This window comes from Gopherus flavomarginatus, chromosome 2, assembly GCF_025201925.1.
Source record: "Gopherus flavomarginatus isolate rGopFla2 chromosome 2, rGopFla2.mat.asm, whole genome shotgun sequence".
Classification (NCBI taxonomy): domain Eukaryota; kingdom Metazoa; phylum Chordata; order Testudines; family Testudinidae; genus Gopherus; species Gopherus flavomarginatus.
The window spans coordinates 39,777,396-39,800,832 of NC_066618.1; the positions used below are offsets into that span (position 1 = coordinate 39,777,396).

General features: G+C 41.4%; 1 protein-coding gene across 1 annotated transcript in view; it reads right to left on the minus strand.

Moving 5' to 3' along the window:
* Window positions 1-23,437, minus strand: part of PLXDC2 (plexin domain containing 2) — a 409,324-nt gene that overhangs the window by 52,117 nt on the left and 333,770 nt on the right. The gene's annotated exons all lie outside the window — the stretch shown is intronic.

A 23,437-nucleotide genomic window follows, 5' to 3' on the forward strand; every position in this document is an offset into this window, starting at 1 on the left:
TAAGGGTGTTTATATTAGTTAGACATTTTTTAGATATCAGAGTATCCATCCCTTTTGACGGTTAATTGCTTCTCTGCACCAAGCAGCGTGGGCTTAAGTTTGATCTCAAGCATATAGAATTAAGTCATTAAATTCATTCTATCCTGGCTTCTTAGTCTGTAAAAAGCAACAGCAGAAAGGACATAATGTATCAGTCATTACGGCTCTCCTTTTATCATGCTAGGTGATCTAAGACATCAAGACACTCACAGCTGTACGATCAACATGCCAGGATTATATAACAACCCAGAGCAACACTCCCAGTGGCAGTCTGCAAATACTGTAGAACTGCTTCAATCTCCTTACTAGCTGAAACGATTTAGGTTACATATGAATTTCTTGCCAAATTAACTGAGGTTAATAACCTGTTTTAAAAATCCTTTCTCATTTCAGTAAATAATGAGAAAACTTTCAAAGCAGCTTGTAATGTTTTAAGTTAATGAGTCCCATAGACCTCCCCACCTCATAGGAGTGTTCATTAATGCTGGTAAAGCACTTTGAGATCCCTCAACGGAAGGAGCTATAGAGATGCAAAGTTAATAATAAAAAGGCAAACAAGTGGCTAGACTTCCAAAGACTGCTTTGAAAATTTTGCTCACAGCTGTTTAGTAAATGGCTTTGCATGGCACTATGTTGCATTATGTCATGCCAGGGATGATGTACCACAGCCTAAATGGGCACAACATAGCTCGAGTTCAATGCGACACAAAGGTCAATAAAAGGAAAAAACAAAAGGGGGCTTTTTCAAGTACAAGACTGCAACAGATGAAACACTTTTGACCCCTGCAATGTGTGTTGAAGTCTGTCTGTGTTGTTTTTAGTTCTTTTTCTTCACATTACCAAGAATAAGGAATCTCCCCCACCGCTCCAATTAGCTATATCTGGATGGTATTATTTGGCCCTTCATAAATAAAAGGTGCCTAGACATCTCTTTAAAAACATGAAAAAAGTAGGGATGGTCAAAATACTGTGGAGGCCACTCGAACCCTTTTCTAAAAAAGTTTGTGGTTTCCCAAATTTGGTGGTAACATGGCATTTTGGTGGCTATGAGTTTCCACACACACACCCACTCTGACAGAGGCCACAGTGGGGTGTGTTTATCCTTGCCCTCACTTGGGGCCAAGGAAGGAGTGTCAAGCTGGGTGAGGGATGGTGTCCTCTTCTCCCAATCTCAGGGTTCTCCTCCTCTCTCACTGGGAGATGAGGAGTGACTTGCCTGAGCAGAATGGAACTGGTGAAAGCTACGTTCCTACCTGCATGTGACACTCAAAAGGCTCATTCAGTCCCTAATTTTCAATGATGTTTGAATGGCTTTGCCAATACCATATTTGCCCAACCCTAAGAAAAGCCTGATTTTTAGAGGGGCTAAGCACCTGCAGGATTTTTTAAAATTATTATTATTTCAGTCAGAGCTGGGGGGCTCAGCACTTCTGAAAATTAGGCCCGAAGTTTAGAAACTAAAATACCCAACCCCATAGTATATTATTATACACAGATAATTACTGCCAGATTATACATCCCCACTTACTGGAGTCCAGCAGTATCTAGGACCATCTTGTATTATATCTTGGATCGAGATGGTGCCAAATTTAAAATTCGTTAGGTTAAATAAATAAAACTTATCTCAGACTTACTCATTTACTGTTCTGAAGTTTCTTTTTGGCAAACCACTGAAATATTGCAGCAGGCAATATAATTTGTCATAACTAACAATACAGCCATGCTCTGTGAAAGGATTTGCAACAGCTCCTATCGAAAACATGTAAAACAAACATTCCTAAGATTACTGTCCCCTGAAGAATTTGAAAGGCTTGACACTGCTTATTTAGCACTTTCTGCTGACGCACTGGTGATCCCAAACAGTATTATGGAAAAAAAGCTTTATCAGAAATTAGATAGTTTTGGCTCCAAACAAATTGTCTGCAAAATATTTCTGAGACACATGTCAAGGAAATGCCAGTCTTAGAGGATATAATCACTGTTGCATCGCTGAGTTAGGACTCTGGAACCTGTCATTTTAATAGTGCACCGCCTACTCTACATTAAGCATTTATAAGACTTTCATTTACTGGCATGGCAATAATTCCCTACTGCCATGAAAACACTGGAGTAGATTTGATTAGCTATGCCATTTGTGCCATCTGTCAACACGGCCATTTTATAACAACTTCATTTTCAAGTGATGACCCAGATCTGCTCCTAGCAAAGCAATTAACATAGCATGTTTTAGGAAATTAGAACAAGGACACTATTTGAGAAACAGGGGAATCCCAGGCTTCCTTATTTACATGGAACACAGATGTGCAATTTTAGGAAGCAGAGGGAAAATTCAAGCATTTACATATGTGATGGTTTGGCCTGGCTGACGCACTTGACATTATGCCACAAAAATGAAATATGAATTCTTCCATTGTGACTTATGTGAGACAGAAAGGAGCTGTAAACATCATCAGATTTACTAGAGGCTGTTTACCTCTGTTTGGTAGAGAGCAGATAGATGAGGAGGAGTTTCCATTTACTCTACTAGCCAAACCCCTATCCCTTTATTCTGCTATAGAGGCCCAGTGCTGGAAAAAAGTCAGCCAGCTCCCACAGTAACCCAATATGGAAGATTTAGCACAATATGCTCTGTGCAGGATAAATATACTGGGGAAAGTAACCAAGAAGGAAAAAGACAAAATTCCCAGTGAAAAATCTAGGTACCTGACAGATGGAACGAAACACAATCAGGAGATTCAACCCTTCTATGACACTTATCTTGCACAGTAATAGCAATCCAAATATCTCTACCAAGATATCTGATGCATCAAACAAACATCCAGATTCTGGGCGTAGAAAAGACACACTCAGCAACAAAGGTTTTGAATCAGTTTCATAACTACACTGTACACAAATATTGACTCAGCACAGTTAAAACATTTACCTATTCCTCGGAATACAAGTGTAACTGGTAGATTAATTAGAAAAGTGGGCAGGCTGAAAATAAACAGCACACTATTGTTCAGGGAAAATGCAACTGTACTGTTTGAAATTATTGAATGGATTAGTGTAATTTTAAATGCAGTCTCAGACTAGACTGAGAGAGAAAGGAAGTGTCAGGGAAAATACTGGCAGCCTTGTTGGCAGTAACCGTTGCACCTGTGACATGTTCCACAATAGAATCCTTATACTGCAAAAGCTAACAATCTGTCTACTTACATTGGGGCAAACCCCTAAAAAATTGTACTTGAACTGATTTATTTTAATGCAGTAACTTGCTCTTGGATCCCACACCCTCACTAGCTGATGTTTGTAAGACACAAGCCCTGAAAGGGATAATATCTACATAAATGGGGGGAGAGATCGCTCAGTGGTTTGAGCATTGGCCTGTTAAACCCAAGGTTGTGCGTTCAATCCTTGAGGAGGCCATTTGGGGATTTAATTGGGGATTGGTTCTGCTTTGAGCAGGGGGTTGGACTAGATGATCTTCTGAGGTCCCTTCCAACTCTAATAATCAATTAAATGTTATCCTTATGCTCACTCTGACTTTTCCTCCATTTCACCCCAGGACAGGCCTCGTCTTGGCCCTCCCGTTCTCATTTTCTTCTCATGCAGCTTAGGGTGGAAAGAAATAGCATTTTCCTGCTCTTGTTATTTCCCACTTGCCTTATCTCAACTCCAGAGCTGGATAAATGTGTATGGAATTCATTTAAGTGTCACTGTAAATTACTGTGATGTAGAACGGGTTGTGCCCTATGGCCCAGATTTTGTACAAAGTACTTAAATCCATGTCTCACTTTAAGCATGTGAGTTGTCTCATGCCTAACCCCTTCCTTTACTACATGCCTAAACCCCTTGCTTAACTAGGTCCTATTCCTGGAGTCTCCACAGATCTCTCTATAAAGTGCTGGGAAGGGGAAGTTTGAGTGCAAATTTGCTCCTACTTGACTGCTATATGCCCTGCTACTGAGCAGCTAAAACAAACCTAAACCATTTAAAGGAGACTGTATAATTTTAGTATTTATGCAAAAATTAAAAATGACTAATGAAGCATAAATAATTATTGATGAGTCATAGCCATGTCTGCAATGTTGAATACATACTTTCATTTGCAAGAGAAACATCTCAAGATTTATGATGTAAAGTTAGTGATAAGAAGAATCCCACAGATTTGGGGCAGAAGTCTCAGCAGATAAGCAGAAGACTGATGATGGCCCCACAGTTGTACAAGTCAGAATGTCTGGTGGGAAACCCCCCCTCCCTCCCAAAAAACCCTAAGCAATACGTTCTGTGAAGTACTCCTGCAATATTATGTAAAAATGGGAAAATTTCCAATGTAACTGGAGAAATAAAGAGCTGTTAGTTTACATCAGCAAAGGTTGAAGGCTGGTGAGTGTAATTATCCAATATTTGTTAGTTTGCAGCAACATGTGAATAGACAGCACGAAGCAAGGAGTCCCACGGGGAATTATTATGGTTGGAAGAGCCTAGGAATAAAACTGGGCTAAAAGAGGTAACTTATCTTTGCAGTGAAGGTAATAAACTAGCTAAGATGAGAGAAGACTGAATTTGGATCAAAGAAGAATGGCAGAGTAGTTCTTATGTGGTTAAACGTCAGTTAAAAAGACAAAGTTGCACAGTAAATGATTATCAGGAAAACGGAAACCAGCTGAAAAGAAGATAAAGAATTGCTAACTGAGGCACTGCCTTAGATAACTACAAAAAAGGGATGAGGGCAAGAGAGATCCAGAGAGGAATTTATGAGACTTTGGAAATAGGCTTCTAAAATCTACAATACAAATAATCTGCAGAAAACAAAAAAAGTAAGCATGTTCTCTGAAAGTAGCTGTACTACACTGGACTCAGAGGGCCTGACTGTCCACTGCCTTTCACTTAGTGTAGTAACTGATCCTTGTGCAAAGGAGGTGTACCGCTATCACTAGTGTAAGTCAGCAGCGAATTCCCATCTGGTAGTGTTTCACACTCACTTTGCCCAGGTGTAAATGACTTCCCCATGGTGCAAGGCAGTGGGGAGTCAGGTCCTGAATCCTAATATCACTATTAGGACCACCTACATAGTTCTGGCTTCTTAACTGCAGCATGACAATTATTCTCCTTGGCTACACTCACACTTTACAGCGCTGCAACTGGGGTGTGAAAAAACACCCCCCTGGGCGCTGCAAGATACAGCGCTGCAAAGCGTCAGTGTAATCAGGGCAGCAGCGCTGGGAGCGCGGCTCCCAGCGCTGCACGCTACACCCGTAAGGGATGTGGTTTACATGCAGCGCTGGGAGAGCTCTCTCCCAGCGCTGCTGCTCTGACTACACTCACACTTCAAAGCGCTGCCGCGGCAGCGCTCCCGCAGCGCTGCCGGGGCAGCGCTTTGAAATTCCAGATGTAGCCATACCCTTACAATCACATTGGCTTATAGGTCTGAATCCTTTTATCTCTTTTCCACATAGCCCCTTTAATTTCAGAGTGAGATCTCCCAGGATGACCACCTCCTCGGGCAATGCATTTACTTTCCCCCAGCACCAATCAGCAGAGCACACCCAGTGGATAAATAAGTGATAAGCTTTATATAATCGCTTTCTAAATAAAGTTTGACGCTGACTTCCTTTAGAGTACAACTGGGCTCACCCACTCACTGATTTGTCTTTTTATTTTTAAATCAAATAATGAGGTTCACCGTGATTGAGTTTCTTGGTTTATTTATTTTTTAAGTAGTACTTAGCTCCTTTTGGTGCATCTGACCACTTCCCCTTTCCTATGCAGGTAGCTTCCTGTATCATTAGCAGGAGGCAAGTTCTGAAGCGTGTGCACAAGGGTAGCAGAAGCTGCTGGAAAATAACAGACTGCTGCTTCCAAGAGCAGCAGCACTAAGATCAGCAGCAAAAGAGCGGCACATGCACCCTCTCTTCTCCATGGCACATGGCAGCATGGAGGGCAGGAGAACGAGCTGTGCTGGGGTTCTCTCACCTGGCTGGGGTAACTGGTCAGTGGGGAGCAATACAGGCAAGTGTGACTGCTGGGGAGAAAGCTGGATGGCAAGCAGTAGCCAGCTCTGAATGTTTAATATGACCCATCTTTAATAACCTCCCAACAGCGCCTTTGGCAGGCCAGTGGGAAGGAACATGCTCTTTGTCTGTCCCTCAGTGCCCTGGAAGCAGGGAAAGGGATTCACTGAAGTTCATTCACTAGGATAGGCCTAGAAGCAGAGTAGGCTTCTTCCCAGCTGCAGATCAAAGGGCTGCTGCTTTGGGAGCAGAGACAGACATAAGGAGCAGCTCTGCAAGGAGCGAGCAAGGGAGGTCAGTGTTCTTTCACCAAGCCAGCCTCCACAGAACTGCTGCCGATCAGCTAAGTGGGGCCTCTTGAATGGGAATTCAGGCTGGCTGCCCATAACCAATCTGTGCATTCCAGACAATATTCTGTCCCCTAAAATAGTCTCCAAAACATCCCCCACAATGATTAAAATTCCTAGTCTACTGTTACTTGTCATTTGATTTATTATTATTTGCATCATAACTGTGCTAAGTGACCCAAACTGATATGGGGCCCTGTTGCGCTACACCCTGTGCATACACATTGTAAGAGCTAGTGTCTGTCACAAACTTAATAGTTAAAACACAGAGAGAAGAAAGTGCCATTTATCCCCATTTTACAGATGAGGAATTGAGGCACAGGGGCAATTTTAAGTGATTTGACCAGGATTGCACAGGAAGCCTGTAGCAGAGCCCAGGTCTCCAATAACTTAACTACAAGATGACACACTTTCTTTAATACCCACTGATATATGTACTCTAGATGTGGTTCTATGTCTGCTGTAAACTAATCTAACCTTTATATAACCAGTTACATCATATCTACATACAAACTAGCTCAAGGCCAAATTGAGGCAATCTGGTGCCCTCCTATACTAGTACACAGGGCCCTCCATGGCTCTGCCACCCTCAACGCCCAGGCAATGGGCTCACCATACCTGGGATTGGTAGTGGCAGAAGGATCTCCCTCCTTGAGAGGTAGCGGCAGCAACATGGGGTCGCTTTCTCCCCCCAGGTGTAGCGGCACCCCACTTTCCCCCTCCATTTAGGAATAGCCATGGTGTCAGCAGGGGCTTCTCTCCTTCCAGGACAAGCAGGTTGTGGTAGCACGACCCCCACCCCAATTGCCAGGGTGCATCTGTTGGGTGAGTTGGTAAGTGGGCTGGTCCTGTGCACATAGAGAGTCCTTTTCTGAGGTGGTGTTGCCAGGGCTGCCAAGTGCACTGGGTCTGAGTGTTAACAGACCATAGAAATGAATGAGACAGTTCACATCTCTTAGAGCTACTGTTCTGGGCTGTGTGCAGATGTTGCTGCACCCATTACAGTTGTGGCACATTTTTACTTCATGTCATAAGTTCAGTTACAGACTTTTTTTTTTCTTTTGAACTGAAAGCTCATATTTAGATGAAATGGGGCAATGTACGGGCCTAAAGTACCTAAACCTAAATCTGATTCTGACCTATGTCCTTCTCCATCATCCTTGGAAAACTCACCCAAGACTGTGAGACCTCCACTACATCCCTCTGTAAAGGCAGAAAACAATAAACTGATTATTATGCACTAAATCCTGTGTACTCTATTCATGCAAGCAAAACAGTTTGCCCGAAATGAGATTTACTTGTGTGAATATGGTGAGCAGAGCTTGGCCCCATAACCTTATCTGTTTACACCTTAGAAGCTCTTCACTCTCATTTTTAAGTGAGTGGACCAGTTTATTTTATATTTGATTGTGTACGAATTTGAAACAATCATTCTGCCCATTCTGAGTAGTAAAGGAAAGAATTCAACTCTCTTACAGAAACATCCACTGTAAATTGCCATAAGAAAGACCTGGGGAGTAGAGGTGAAAGACAAAACAAATATTCTGTCAGTGGCTGCTATGAAGTTATAACACTGAAGATAGAGCAGTGTAAAAGAAAGACTGGCTGATTTCTAGAGAGAAGACCCCGGATTTTTTGCAGCAGGGAGGAATGAGGCTTTTATGATTGCTAGGAATGAATGCTAGTGCTTGTGACAAAAATAAATCAAAGGTTTTCAGTCACAGGCAGGCAAGGCAAGCGTTCTATCCTTATAGCCAGATTTTGTAAATGGTCCCTATAAGAAAGTACCTACATATGGCAGTATCCGTTTTACTAACATTTTCCTAACCATAACTTTTTCCTACTTAAAAGGCAAACCCACAGGGAGAGGATGGCACAGCCAGCAAGAGGCCTGCTCAGGAGTTAAATTATAAGGATTTAGTTTTTGTCATTAGAAAAAATACTGCAGGTACTGTGGAGCCAGAAACCCTGAATTCTGGAACAGGCAAGTGTGCAAAAACAAGGAGTTTTCATTTGATAAAAAAAACTCAATATACAAACCATTAGAACCAGTAGATTTTGCTCTAAAGATGCCTAGAATAGGAGGAGTGTTGCAAATCAGAGCTGAGCAGCATTGGTAAAGTTACAGTTTGTGAAAAATCTTGCCCAATGACTACTCACACTGTGCCTGCTTCAAACCAATGCTATCTATAAGGGCGTTCATTTTTACATGGACTACATTCACACTTTTATTCTGTAATATGCTACTAATAAAAGCCCTGAGCGACTGTATAGCTTATCAGTGGCTGCACAGCTCTTTCTTGGTTAAGGATCCTGGCCTCTCAGCTGCACTTTGTAGTTGTTTCACCTTTAAAACACATGAAGGACCACTCCTGAGATTAGATTAGAAATCTTTTCACTGGAGCATCTTTATAGAGTTAAAATCAGGAAGAACTGATAATTAAGAAAAAAACGTTCCTTGCAACAAAGCAGGCCTACAGCACCCTTCAAAATTGGACTGTCTAGCCCAGGGGTAGGCAACGTATGGCACGTGTGCCGAAGGCGGCACATGAGCTGATTTTCAGTGGTACTCACACTGGCGCGGTCCTGGACACCAGTCTGGACGGCTCTGTATTTTAATTTAAATTTTAAGTGAAGCTTCTTAAACATTTTAAAAACCTTATTTACTTTACATACAACAATAGTTTAGTTACATATTATAGACTTATAGAAAGAGACCTTCTAAAAACGTTTAAAATGTATTACTGGCATGAGAAACCTTAAATTAAGGTGAATAAATGAAGACTCGGCACACCACTTCTGAAAGGTTGCCGACCCCTGGTCTAGTCCCTTTCCCACCCATCCTAAACTATGCTGATGGTGTAACTGGAATAGCTAATAAAGAAAACGTGGCTATCTCAATATCACTGAGGAGTGATGCCTACACCACTAAAAGAGGAATCATGGAAACATTCAGGAGTTGCAATGATATGTTACCCTCTCAATTCCTAACTCATTCCAAAAAGTTATGCAGAGATTTCAGCTACAAGGAGGAAGAGTAGTTAAGAGGTCAATGGGAGGATGGGACCATGAGAGAAGAGTTGTAATTTACACAATATGATGATCCTTCATGACAGTCAATGTTTAAGAGGTTAATTAGGTGGCCTGGTGGAACAGGAAATCTTTTCTTCCCTATACTTGTTAAGAATCCATACAATTCTAGAAGCTCTATGTTCATAGTGATGTTTTTGTGAAGATGAATTGGAAAGGATAATTAAAACCAAGCCAAAGGAAAACAATGTGGAACTCTGCTACAGAGTCTCCAAGAATTAATCAACGCAGGAGAGCAATGAAACAAAAGGAGCGGAAATGTCATATGATTGACTCTGCTTAGAGAGCTGTGATGATGCCACCTTTAAGTTCAAAAAGGTATTTGTTTCTTCTCCCACCTAACTCACTCTCTTTTTCCTAAAACAAGCGCAAAGTCAAATCATATAGTCCAGGGGTCGGCAACCTTTCAGAAGTGCTGTGCCGAGTTTTCATTTATTCACCCTAATTTAAGGTTTCGCGTGCCAGTAATACATTTTAACGTTTTTAGAAGGTCTCTTTCTATAAGTCTATAATGTATAACTAAACTATTGTTGTATGTAAAGTAAATAAGGTTTTTAAAATGTTTAAGAAACTTCACTTAAAATTAAATTAAAATGCAGAGCCCCCCGGACTGGTGCCCAGGACCCAGCCAGTGTGAGTGCTACTGAAAATCAGCTTGCGTGCCGCCTTCGGCACGCATGCCATATGTTGCCTACCCCGATATAGTCAATACTCAGCAAGATTTCTGAAGAATTATAGAACATTTGGGGATCATCAGTTTCTTTGTTAGAAATACACATTAATATACATTATAGTATTTGGAAGGTGAAAAGAAAATAGTCTGACTTCAAGTTTACCTAAAAACACTTTTCAGGGAACCTTAGATAGGATGAATATTTTACTTAATCATTATGATTCTGAAGTACTGCATGATGCCATTTAAAATACTTTCACACCAAAAAACAGCATCTTCATAAATCCTCCCTATCTTAAACAAGGTATTTATAAGGGCACTTGTCATAAACAGATAGTAGGAGTTAATAGAACAGATGTACTTTATATCTCTTTTGCCTGTAAAGGGTTAACAAAATCAGGAGCCTGGCTGTCACCTGACCAGAGGACCAATCAGGGGACAGGATACTTTCAAATCTTGAGGCAGGGAAGTTTTTGTGTATGCAATTAGTTTTTGGTTGTTGTTCACTCTCGGGGCTCAGAGGGACCAGATGTGCAATCAGAATTCTCTCCAATTTCTCCAGTCCAGGCTCTTATAAGTTCAAAATAGTGAGTACTAGGTAGATAAGGCAAGTTAGGCTTATGGTTGTTTTCTTTATTTGCAAATGTGTATTTGGCTGGGAGGCGTTCAAATGTATATTTGGCTGGAAGGAGTTCAAATTTGTATTTTGCTGACAAGATTTTAATTTGTACTTGTATACTTAGGCTGGGAGGGTATTCCCAGTGTCTATAGCTGAAAGACCCTGTACCTATTCCATTTTAAATTTACAAAGATAATTTTTACTGTTTTTTTCTTTCTTTAATTAAAAGTTTCTTGTTTAAGAACCTGATTGTTTTTTTTATTCTGGTATGAGATCCCAGGGGATGGGGTCTGGATCCACCAGGGAATTGGTGGGGAGAAAGGAGGGAAGGAGGAGAGAAAGGTTAATTTCTCTCTGTGTTAGGATTATTTTCTTTCTCAGGGAGAATTTGGGAGGGGGAGAGAGAAGGAGGAGGGAAGGTAAATTTTCCTCTCTGTTTAAAGATTCAAGGAGTTTGAATCATAGTGATCTTCCAGGGTAACCCAGGGAGGGGAAGCCTGGGAGAGGCAATGGTGAGGGAAAAGGTTTACTTTCCTTGTGTTAAGATCCAGAGGGACTGGGTCTTGGGGGTCCCTGGGCAAGGTTTTGGGGGGACCAGAGTGTACCAGGCACTGGAATTCCTGGTTGGTGGCAGTGCTACAAGTACTAAGCTGGTAATTGAGCTTAGAGGAATTCATGCTGGTACCCCATCTTTTGGACGCTAAGGTTCAGAGTGGGGAATTATACCATGACAGCACTACACTGTCAACATGTCTCCAGTTATGTTTAAGCCATTTTCAGAAGCACAGCTTTAATGTTTTAGTCCTTCCAGAAGAGAAGTTAGCAAGATAGTGGCCTCCCAGCTCATCCATGGCTAAAACAGATATTTGGGGCTACGAGATTCAGTCAGTCAATTGTTTTATTTCAGGACATCTAGTCAGAATGTAATGTACACACTAAAATACTAGCCAAATTGTCATGCAAATTTCTGAATATGAACACTGTAAAATTAATGGTAAGAAAATTAGGACTACCAAACTAGCCAGTTACTTTCTTGTCTTTCACAATACAGATTTGTGCTGGGATTACAATAAGGAATTCAATTCATTAGAAATGCTTTGGTTATATATTTGGCCAGCAATTGATAGGGAGAATTTTTGCAGTGCAGTAGTCCTTACTTATAAACAGACTTCTTACTTGCATTGAAATTATATTTCCCCCCTCCCCACACAAACACACACTCTTCCTCTTCCCCATCAAACCCCTGAAATGTCATCCACCAACATAAAAACTCTTTATTAGTCACCATAATTCTGCCTAGGAAGTATGGGGCAGGAATAATTTCAAAGCCTGATACTGCTGCTCCTCCTCAGCCTGCTGGATCAGGGGTCATAGCTGAGTGATACCAGACATCCGGTCAGGGATCAGTTGCACTCGTCCTACGACATACCTAGATCTAACCATTTGCAGATAGTGACAATGAACAGAATTACCACTAGACTTCTGGGTTGAGTCTGTTACATTTATTGTTAATACATTACATTCTGTAGCACCTTTATACACCATATTGTAGCATGTAAATAGCACATTTCACCTGAGATTCTCAAGGTGCCTGTTATATAGGAATATGCTTGAATCCAAGCTTTGGTGTGATACAAGCTATCAATGTACAAAAACAAGCATAAGACAATGTGATGGTGGAAGCTGCGGTGCAACAGAACATGATGTAGTTCTGCCAGCAAATGTCTATTTAATCCACGTTCACCGTCATGGCTTTAGTATTACGAAGATAAGCAAACAATGCAGGAATTAAGGAATTAACTATACTGTATTGAGCCTTCAAAGATTTATGTTGGCATGGAAGTTTCAACTCCTGATACAACTGGCTCATTGAAGACTGGGCATTTTCATTGTTTTGTTCCATTATTATAAATAAGCAATAATATCTTACTGGAATGTAACAGAATCACAGGCATTTCTAGGGAAGGAAATGGGCTATTTATCTAGGTTTTCATCACTGTTATATCTGAAGATCTTCCATGAAAACTAAACACAAGAATTATAGTCTCTCTCCTAACCCAGCCAGCAAAAATAAACATTTTCAAAAGCACAAATGGTAGTTAGGTACTCAACTCCACTATTGTGAATGGTATTTAAATGTTTAATTGCCCTTTGTGCCTTTAAAAATCTCCTACCTATGTTATAGAATACATAACAGGAATGAGGACCCTGTTATGCTTGAGAGGCCTATGTTGGGAAAGCAAAGTCAAAAGAAATGGATTTTGAAATGGTCTGAAAGTAGCAAAGGCTAGCGGTCATTCTTATTTTATCTGGCAGTGACTTTGATAGTCTGTTTCCAGATTTCTTGCAGAACTAGACAGCAGAGAAGGTTTCAGACAGACTGAAAGGAAAATGAAAAATTATTTTCCAATAATCTAGGACTTTGAAGCCACAGCAACAGCTTTGAGAACATAATGAAATCTAAGCAATGTCTATTAGGAAACCCCTATAATTCCTTAAGAGAAATGGCAAGGAAAGGAGAATGAAAATAAAAACCATATTTTGGAGCAAGTCCTTTTTATCAAAGAAATGTTAGTAGTGGGGTTTGGCTGGGTCTCTAGCTCTGGTCCTGGTTATTGTTACACTTTCCCAGTAAATCATTCTTAAAAGCAAGATTATGACAAGAGTAGGATTCCAGAGGAAGGGGAACATCATTCGTCCTTTTGGCCAATTGTCTGGAGACAAACTCAAAATCAAGTATAGCAGGGTTTTGTGACTCATTATTACATTTCTTAAGAACCTGCTTCAATATTGAGCAGACTTAGAGCTTCAGGGAAAGTAGCCTCAACAGGAAGGAGCTGATAACATATGTAAAAGCTTGTTCAGTGGCATTGTACCAGGAAGGAATGGAAAGGCTTCTGTTCTTGAGCAGGATTCCTGAACATATCCACTAAATAATTTAGATGCGAATCATAACTATAAACTGATATGTTAATAGAACAGTGCAAGCAGCTTAGCTATCCATTCTTAGCAGATGGACATTGGGGAATATCCGTGAGCAGAACAACCTAAAGGGACTCCAGAAGAAGAAGGTGTGAGGAAGGAAAGAAACATTGTGGAGTGGTAAAAAGCTCAGTTTGTAGGAAAATGCCAGGGCGTGTCCTGAGAAAATAATTCTGTATGGACCAGCCATGAGGTATACATAAACTGTAATTTGGCTTTTCTCCACATATTTGTGTCCTGTGGATTCCATAGCAATTCCACAATGATTTCATAAAGTCCAGCTGCTACTAAAAGCTACCCAATGATATTATGTATTAGAAGGACTGCTTAATTTATCTGCAGGTTATTAATGTATAAATCTCAATGAAAGTCTAACTCATCTGGCTAGAGCAGAAGTGGGCAAACTACAGCCTGTGGGCCACATCTGGCCCGTGGGCTGTCCTGCCCAGGGCTGGCTCCAGGGTTTTTGCTGCCCCAACCAGCAAACAGGAGGGGAAAAAAAAAAAAAGCCACTACTGCGATCTGCAGCTCTACCGCTGCCGCTTCAGTCTTCGGTGGCAATTCAGCGCCAGGTCCTTCGCTCCAAGAGGGAGTGAGGGACCCGCTGCCGAATTGCCGCCAAAGACCTGGACGTGCCGCCCCTCACCATTGGCCGCCCTAAGCAGCTGCTTGCTGGGCTGGTGCCTGGAGCTGGCCCTGGTCCTGCCTGGCCTCTGAGCTCCTGGCCCTGGAGGCTAGCCCCTGGTCCCTCCCCTGCTGTTCCCCCTCCCCTGCAGCCTCAGCTCACTTGCTTGCTCCACCAGCACAATCCTCTGGGTGGAGGGGCTGTGAGCTCCTGGGGCAGTGCAGCTGCAGAGCCGGGCCTGACCCAGTGCTCTGTGCTGCGCGGTGGTGGTGGTGTGCTGTGAAGTCACCAGCCACCAGTGCTCCAGGCAGTATGGTAAGGGGCCAGGGAGAAGGGATTGTTGGATGGGCAGGGATCCTAGGGGGGCGGTCGGGAATGAGAGGGGGGTTGGATGGGGTGGGGGGGGCAGTCAGGGGACAGGGAGAAGGAGTGGTTGGATGGGGCAGAGGCCCTTAGCGGGCAGTCAGGAAGGAGGGGGGGTTGGATGGGGCAGCATGGGGCAGTCAGGGGCCAGGGAGAAGGGATTGTTGGATGGGGCAGGGGTCCCAGGGAAGCAATCAGGAATGAGAGGAGGGGTTGGATGAGGTGGTGGGGGGCAGTCAGAGGCAGAGGCCCAGGGGTGGTCAGGGGACAGGGAACGGGTGTGTGTGGATGGGGCAGGGATCCGGGGGGTGGTGGTGCGTCAGGAAACAAAGGGAGTTGGATGGGGCAGGAGTCCCGGCGGGGGCAGATATGAGGTGGGGGCCAGGTCATGACCTCCTCCCCTAACCAGCCCTCCATTCAATTTCTGAAACCCGATGCAGCCCTCAGGCCAAAAAGTTTGCCTGCTCTTGGGCTAGAGGCTAACTTTCAATATAAATGCTTTATGGACTCATAATCATATATATTCAGCGATGATACTGTACTTGTAAAAACAGGCTTTAACTTCACTCAAGCCACATTGTCTTCAAGACATAATTTTCATCCCATGTGGGAGACCTATTTCTAAGATCTTACAAGGCCCCTTTCATCACATCCCAAACATCACTAAGTTTACCCCAGTTTGAGGAAATGCTTTGTTCATTAAACAGTGCAGTGCTGCTTTCTTTTCTTGCTTTACTCCATCAGGTTTGCCATGCATACCAAATTCTCAATTATTGAATGCTAATTTCCTTACAGTTTCAGGCAGTTCATGCGTTCAGATTAGCTTGTCATATTAAGAAAAAAGAAGCTTGGAAGGGAATTGAAGAAGTTGGGTGTGGAGCAATTTTCTGCTCCATAAAATACAGTTCTAGTTATCAGCAACATATCAGGGGCTGACACATTTCCCCATATAAAACTTATAATTCTTGACACTTTTATTGCACTTCATTAAAAAGTCCCCCTCCCTACCACAAGACGATCTTTAAAAAAGAAGAAAACAAAACGCTGTGTTAAAATCAAAGCACTCTCCCCGAGAAAGGGCCAAATTCTTTCCTCATATATACACCTCATGAATTTCAATGTGATTGTGGTATAATCTAGGCTGCAACTGGCCCCAAGTTGGAATAAAAGCACTAACATTATCTTCAGTTTATCATAGGAATAAATTTTAACTGATTTAATAGATTGCCACATTAGACTGAGATGTTAGAACTCTGCATGTTTGTTCGTTTTTCATATATAGCCACTCTAGCACCACTCCCAAAAAAATCACGGTAACTAGAATATTAATTACAGAGAGAGCGAGAATCTGGACAATTTCCCCCCACTTTTTTTTGCCTGAAGCAGCAAAACAATCAGCAAATTGGGTCTCACTTTCATAAAGTTCTGCATGCTGCTAGAAGGTGCTATTGTTTAGGGTACATACATTGTTTGAAATCTTTAGCCCTTATAAAACATTTCAAATTAGATTTTCCTTGTTATTTGTATATGAATCGACTACATTCATACATGTATTCTGCCTCTGGTGGTCTATTTAATCAGTACAAATTTTTCATTTTCTTTCTTTGTAACTCAGGAGATCAGATCTTGTACCTGATTTTGTTATACCGGCCCATTGCTGTCACTTAAAATTGGGCTGTGGTAAAAATATCCATAATATAAATGACCCCTCACCCCCATTTAATTCTGATTATGAATATTTAACATGCACAAGGGGTAAAAAAAAGAAAACTCCACCAAATTACAAAAAAATAGAAGTATTTTAAAAGGAGCCATGATAATTCAGATTTAACTATCTGAATGGTCAATTACATGAGACACTGTACCATGAACACCTCCCTGCATCTCAATGCTCTCAAGGGTGGATCTACGAAGTTTGAAGGAATACCACAACCACAACACAAACAGGCCACGATTTTCAAGAAAGCTTAGTGTCCTCAGTTAGGGCCAGATTTACCAAAGTGTTTAGCATAATGCATGTCACAATGGGAGCTTCTGGGTGTTGACTGAGCACTTTTTTGAGCCTGATTTGGATTGTGGATACTGAGCACTGGAAATTTTAGTCCAGATCTCTTTCGAAAAAGTGGCCTTTAATGTTATTTCGGGCCATTTAAATAATTCATCTAATTCAGTGTTTTTATAAAATCAATATCACATCTCTCTCCCTGCTCTGTTCTTTCTAATTTTTTATGGGTGGGTGGGTGGACAAGAGTCATATTTGATTATTATTTATATTACAGTATCCCGCCACCAAAAGCTTATATGAAAATATTTATGGTACAGATAGGTCTAAATCAAAACAAACCCCTCCCCAACACCCTGAATGTTGGAGATTTTCAGATCCAAAATCAGATTTAAAATTAAACTTAATATCTTTGAAACTGCTACTGAAAAGAAGAAAAAGCAAACAAGAACATTTTAGGCTTGCCCAGAGATCTAAATGTAGAGCGTTAAGGTATCGTTGTGTGTGTCAACATGGAGCTATTGTAAGAGTATCTACAAAAATATCAAATGATATTTCCGTTTAAAATCATTTTACTGACAAGAGCAAGTTCCCAAACTTGCTTTTCCCCTCTTCCAGTTATTCAGCCTGAAATGCAAAATAATGTGTTTCCTCATTATTGGTTTAGATAGAAGCTGTGATTGTAATAAAGAGAACTCAGAAATATCAAGACTTTAAATGACATTACTTGGACCTTCTGAGAAACCTTTCTGACCTGTGACTTTGTGCTGAGCACATCACCTAAAACAGCGGTTCTCAAAGCCGGTCCACCGCTTGTTCAGGGAAAGCCCCTGGCGGGCCAGGCTGGGTTGTTTACCTGCCGCATCTGCAGGTTCGGCTGATTGTGGCTCCCACTGGCCGTGGTTTGCTGCTCCAGGCCAATGGGGGCAGCATGAAGCAGCGCAGGCAAAGGGATGTGCTGGCCGCCCTTCCCACAGCCCCTATTGGCCTGGATTGGTGAACTGTGGCCAGTGGGAGCCGCGATCGGCCGAACCTGCGGACATGGCAGGTAAACAAACTGGCCCGGCCTGCCAGGGGCTTTCCCTGAATAAGCAGCGGATCAGCTTTGAGAACCACTGACCTAAAACACAATAACAACATCCTGGTTTGCGTAACAGGTGCCATTACTTTACACACCTAAACATTAGAGGGAATTATTTTCTCCTACTCCTTATCACTATAGTCCAGATTCATGAAAATACTTAGGCACATGCGTAAGTCCACCCACATTCAAAAAAGCTATTAAGAATGTCCCTAGCATTAAAGAAAAGTGTCTGTTTAGGCACTCAGTCTGAATACGGATGCTTTCCTGAAATGGAGCCCAAGAAGTCCAATCTAGTGTTCCTTGTACAGACCTCAAACCACTTCTGAAAGGTGGCCGAGAGGTTGGCCTCTGAGTTGTAAAACCCAGGGTCAATTCCCTGCTCTGCCAGAGACTTCCTGAATGATCTTGGGCATGTCTCTAAGCCTCTCCAGACCTCAGTTCCCCATCTGTAAAACAGGGACAATAAGACTTCTCTCTCTGTCTCAAAAGAAAATAATGAGGAAAATACATTACAGATTCTGAGGCACTCTGAAGAGTCTTATAAGTATGAGTGAGAGGTAGAACCTCAGTTTTGGGTATGCAAGGAATGAAGGATTGAACACTATGTGGCCAACTTTAATTTTTATGACCACTGAAATATGAACCACTAGTTCCAGTCCACTGTTGTAATCAAAGGCTTTCCTAAAGTTCACCAGAAATATTACTATCCACAGTATCTGAATGTGAATCTACACTGAACTTTATTTAATTTTTTTTTTGGCAGCTATTTCTTATTCTTTTGGTCTTGTAACAAAAGAAGAACATCCAAAAATGGGTAACCATGTGTCATTTTTTTAGTACCAGCAATACTTATTTCTAATACTTTTCCACAAGTAAGAAGAAAACTAGGGAACACACATTTCCAAGGCAATGCTTTTGCTGGATAACATGTATGACTGAGGCAGGAGACCAGGGCAAGTGTAGAGGAATGGCAGAAGGGGTAGTTCTATGGGGTAAGGGGGTTTCTGTCTCTTAGATCCTGGGAATGGAGCGTGAGAGATCAAGGGCCTCAAAGCCAGGCCTGTGGATCCCCAGAGAGAGTTGAGACCATGACTGCCACCCAGCATTTTACCCAAACCAGTCAAGAAGGTGGTTAGTGAAGTTCTAGCTCACAAAGGGCCCCACCCACAAAGCTCTTGATTAGGGGAGATATCTAGACTCATCAATTGGCTTGAATGGATACTAAAACCAGAAAGAGGCACAAGAAATTGTGTGAGCAACTAGGTGAATTCTGTGGCTGGCTGCTACTATGGACCATGCCTACTTGCCAGCCTCCTGCCTCCCAGCCTGCCCTCCTTATCCCAGACCGCCATCTCTTCCCAGCTCCTGTTTTCCTGCTTCACTCCAGGTCCCTGCTCCTACAGCCTACCCCGACCCCTCACTTGACTCCTGACTCTGTTCCAGCTCTGACCTTTGTCTTGGCACCTGATTGTGACCTCAGCTCTGGTTCCTAACCATTAGACATGACCATTCACACCCTTGAGCCTCCACAGTGGGATTTAGAAAGTCTGTACTAAAAGTTTGATATCACAAAATGCAAGATGTTGAGTGCCACCAATGAACTGTTCAGCATCCCTAGCTCCAAATGAGTTAAATGAGTGTTGAGGACATAGAATTATAGAAATGTAGGAGCAGAAGGATCCAGCTCCCTGCACTGAGGCAGGACTAAATAATATCTATACCATCCCTGACAGGTGTTTGTCTCATCTGTTCTTTAAAACTTCCAATGAAAGAGATTCCACAACCTCCCTAGGCAAATTGTTCCAATGCTTAACTACCCCTATAGTTAGAACATTTTTCCTAATATCTAAACTAAATCTCCCATGCTGCAATTTAAGCCCATGACCACTTGTCCTGTCTTCAGTGGATAAAGAGAACAATTTATCACCTTTTATTTATAACAACCTTTTATGTTCTTGAAGATTGTTACCATGCCCCCTGCACTAGCCCTCTCTTCTCCAGACTAAATAAACTCATTTTTTTCAATCCTTCTTTGTAGGTCATGTTTTCTAGACTTTTAAATCATTTTTGTTAATCTCCTCTGGACTTTCTCTAATTTGTCCTCATCTTTCCGGAAGTGTGGTGTCCAGAACTGGAAACACTACTCCAGTTCAGGGTTTATCAGTGCTGTGTAGAGTGGAAGAACTACCTCTCACATTCTGGCTACAACACACTTCCTAGTACATCCCAGAATAATGTTTGCTTTTTAGGCAACAGTTTTGTATTGTTGATTCATATCTAGTTTGTGATCCACTATACTCCCCAGATTCTGTTCTTCCATCCTCCTTCCTAATAAGTCATTTCCCATTTTATATTTGTGCAGCTAATTATTTATTCCTAAGTATATTACTTTATTTTCGTCCTTATTGAATTTCATCCTATATATTTCATACCATTTCTTATTTGTCAAGATCATTTTGAATTTTATTCTTGTCCTCCGTGTTTGCAATCCCTACAATTTGGTTTTGTCTACAAACTTTATAAATGTACTCTCTATGACATTATCCAAATCATTTATGAAGATCTTGAATAGCACTGAACCTAGGACAGATCCCTGGGACCTCATTCAGTATGCCCCTCCAGCTTGATTGTGAACCATTAATAACTACTCTATGAGTATGCTTTTCCAACCAGTTGTACACCTACATTATGGTAGGTTTAACTAGGGTATATTTCCTTAGTTTGCTTATAAAAAGGTCATGTGAGAGAGCATCAAAAGCCTTACTAATGTTGAGATATATCACATATACTGTTTTCCCCCTACCCACAAGGCTTCTTACCTTGTCAAAGAAGGATGACTGTTACTTATCACCTTATTAATTTGTAGGTGATTACAAATTGATTGTTTGATTATTTACTCCATTATCTTTCCAGGTACCAAAATTAAGTTGGCTGGTCTATAATTCACTGGGTTGTCCCTATTTCATTTTTTATAGATTGGTACTATATTTGCCCTTTTACAGTCCTCTGCAATCTCTCCCATCCTCCACAAGTTCTCAAAGATAATCATTAATGGCTCAGTCATTTCTTTAAGTATTCGAGGATGTATCTGGTCTGGTTCTGCCAAATATATTCAGACATTCAGCATTACTCCTGCTCATGTACACACTTACGATAGAATAACAGAAATGCTGGAGTGGAAGGGATCTAGAGATGTTTACAAGTCCAGCCCCCTTCACTGAGGCAGGACAGAGTCCAGGATATGTGACCATCTCTGACAGGTGTTTGTCCAACTCTAAAAATCTCCAGTGACGGGTATTCCACAATCTCCCTTGGAAGCCTATTCCAGAATGTATCTACCCTTATAGTCAGAACATTTTTCCCTATATCTAACCTAAATATCCCCAAGCCCATTACATTTTATTCTACCTTCAGTGCACATGGAGAACAATTGATCACCATTCTCTTTATAGCAGGCCTAACATAACTGAAGAATGTTATCAAGGTCCCTCCTCAGTCTTCTTTTTTCAAAACTAGCATGTCAAAGTTTTTTTAGAGCTTTTCCTCATAGGTCAGATTTTCTATATCTTTTATCATTTTTGTAGCTCTCCTCTGGACTCCCTCAATTTGTCCACATCTTTCCTAAAGTGTGGCACCCAGAACTGGACACAGTTCTCCAGTTGAGGCCGAGTACAGCAGGACAATTATCTCCATGTCTTACATATAACATTCCTGTTAATACATCCCAGAATGACAATAGCTTTGTTCAGAATTGCACAGTTGACTCATATTCAGTTTGGGCTCCACAGTAGTCCTCAGTCCTTTTCAGCGGTACTAAAACCTAGCCAGTAATTCCTCATTTTGTAGTTGGGCATTTCATTTTTATTTCCTTAGGGCTTGTCTACACTTACAGCACTGCAGAGGAGCAGCTTGTGATGCTGTAGCATTTAGTGAAGATGCTACTTACACCAATGAGAGACCTTTTCCCATCAGTGTAGGAGTTCCATCTCCCTGAGAGGCAGTCGCTATGTCAACAGGAGGAGCCTTACCATCAACATAGCACTGTCTCCACCAGTGGCTTGGTGGTATAACTACATTGCTCAGGGGTGTGGATTTTCCACACCTCTGAGTGATGTAGTTATATAGACATAACTTGGTAGTGTAGACAAAGCCTAAGCAAATTACTTTGCACTTATTTTTACTGATTTTCATCTTGTTGAATACAGACCAATTCTCCGATTTGTCAATGTCCTTTTGAATTCTAATATTATCCTCCAAAGTGTTCGCAACCTTTCCCAGCTTGGTGTCATCTGCAAATTTTATAAGCATACTCTCCACTCCATTATTCAAGTAATTAATCAGGACACTGAATAGTACCATACACAGGACAGACCTCTGAGCGACTCTACTAGATATGCCTTCCCAGTTTGACAATGAACCATTGATAATTATTCTTTGACTACGGTCTTTCAACCAGCTGTGCACTCACCTTATAGTAATTTCATCTAGATCACATTTCCCTGTTTTCCTTAAGAGAATATCATGTGGGACTGTGCCAAAAGCCTTAGAAAAATCAGAATATATCAGACCTACTGCTTCCCCCCATCCACTAGGCCAGTAACCCTGTCAAAAAAGGAAATTAGCTTAGTTTGGCATGCTATGTTCTTGACAAATCTGTGCTGGTTATTACTTTTAACCCTATTATCCTCTAGACACTTAAAAATTAATTAAAAATTTGTTCCAGTATCTTTCCAGGTATCAAAGTTACATTGACTGGCCCATAATTTCCGGGGTCCTCTTTGTTCTTCTTTTTAGAGATAAGTATAATATTTGCCCTTCTCCACTCCTCTGGGACCTCACCCATCCTCCAGGAGTTCTTTAAGATAACTGACATGGCTTCAGGTAGTTCCTTAGGTACAATAGAATAAATTTCATCAGGCCCTGTCAACTTGAATACATCCCACTTATCTAAATATTCTTTAACCTATTCTTTCCCTATTTTGGCTTGTATTCCTTCCCTCATATTGAAGATATTAATTGAGTTGAATATCTTAACCCTTTTAATGCAGACTGAAGCAAAACAGGTGTTAAATACCAAACATTCTTGATGTCATCCATTACTAGCTCTCCTTCCCTGCTAAATAGAGGACCTACACTTTCCATCATCTTTGTCTTGCTCCTAATGTATTTAAAGAATCTCTTCTTATTTCCTTTTACATCCCTTGTTAGGTGTAACTCATTTTGTGCCTTAGCCTTTCTGATTTTTTTCCCTGCATATTTGTGCCATTCTTTTGTATTCCTCCTTAGCAATTCCTCCATGCTTCCGCTTTTTGTAGGATTCCTTTTTTTATTTTCAGGTCATTAAAGATCTCTTCATGGAGCCACTCTTACTATTCTTCCTAGCTTTCCTTTGCATCAGGATAGTTTTCAGTTGTGCCTTCAATATTATTTCCTTGAAAAACTGCCAGCTCTCCTGAATTCCTTTTTCTTTTAGATTTTCTTCCAATGCGACCTTACCTATCAGTTCTCCGAGTTGGTTAAAGTCTTCTTTTTTAGATTCCATTGTCCTTATTCCACTGCTCTCCCTCTTTCCTTTCGTTAGAATCATGTAATCTATCATTTCATGATCACTTCCACG